The sequence below is a fragment of the Seriola lalandi genome, unplaced genomic scaffold (assembly GCF_002814215.2).
Source record: "Seriola lalandi dorsalis isolate HSWRI2012SDOR001 ecotype SW California unplaced genomic scaffold, Sedor1 jcf7180002054984, whole genome shotgun sequence".
NCBI lineage: Eukaryota > Metazoa > Chordata > Actinopteri > Carangiformes > Carangidae > Seriola > Seriola lalandi.
Genome location: NW_019525533.1, coordinates 154698 through 155434, shown reverse-complemented (window position 1 = coordinate 155434; position 737 = coordinate 154698). Strand labels below are relative to the sequence as shown.

General features: G+C 44.9%; 1 protein-coding gene across 1 annotated transcript in view; it reads left to right on the top strand.

Annotated features, from left to right (window-relative positions):
• Positions 1 to 737, top strand: part of LOC111647312 (uncharacterized) — a 72467-nt gene that overhangs the window by 9714 nt on the left and 62016 nt on the right. The gene's annotated exons all lie outside the window — the stretch shown is intronic.

Below are 737 nucleotides of genomic sequence, written 5' to 3'. Positions count from 1 at the left end.
CCCCCCCCCCCCCCTAAAAATAAGTGCAATAAATTAACAAATATGACAAAAATATTTCCATATAAGATAAGAATATAAAGTGTACTGAGGTGTAAAATGAAATGAAATCCATCTATATGCATGTTGTTCTATGCCATGAGGAAGCTGGACAGGTGGGTGGTACCAGTGCTCATGGGAGATGGAGTCAATATAGGAGGTTTCTCCATCTCCACACATGAGTCACAGTCAGGCTCTTGGTCTCCTCTCCGCTCCCTGAGGTCTCAGTTAGTCCGGGTCCAGCTCTAGAAGAGTCCTGGTTGTTCCAGACTTCTTCATGTCCCAATGATGGAGGACACTGAGCAGAAATGTTTTTGAGCCTCGACACTTCCTGTCTCCGAGCTCTGCAGCCAGCTCCTTCCTCCTCACGGTTCCTGCTCGGCTTCATTCATTCATTTTTAACCCAGAAACACAGTTTGACTGAAAACAGGAAACGCAGCAGGACACAGACGACATGAGACAGAAAACAACTTTATTGATCTTAAATCTGAAACATTCAGTAACTGCAGCCACAGTCCAAACACAGTGAGTCACAGCAGCAGAGATCTGATTCAACCTCTACCACAGCGTGTTCTGTGGAGTTGATCATGTGACCGCGACAGTTCAGGAAAATCTGATTCATGTCTGAGAGTTTGAAGAAGAAACGAAAGGATTGAAGATGTTGGTGTCAGACACAGTTTCTGCTTCACATGAAGTTGAGC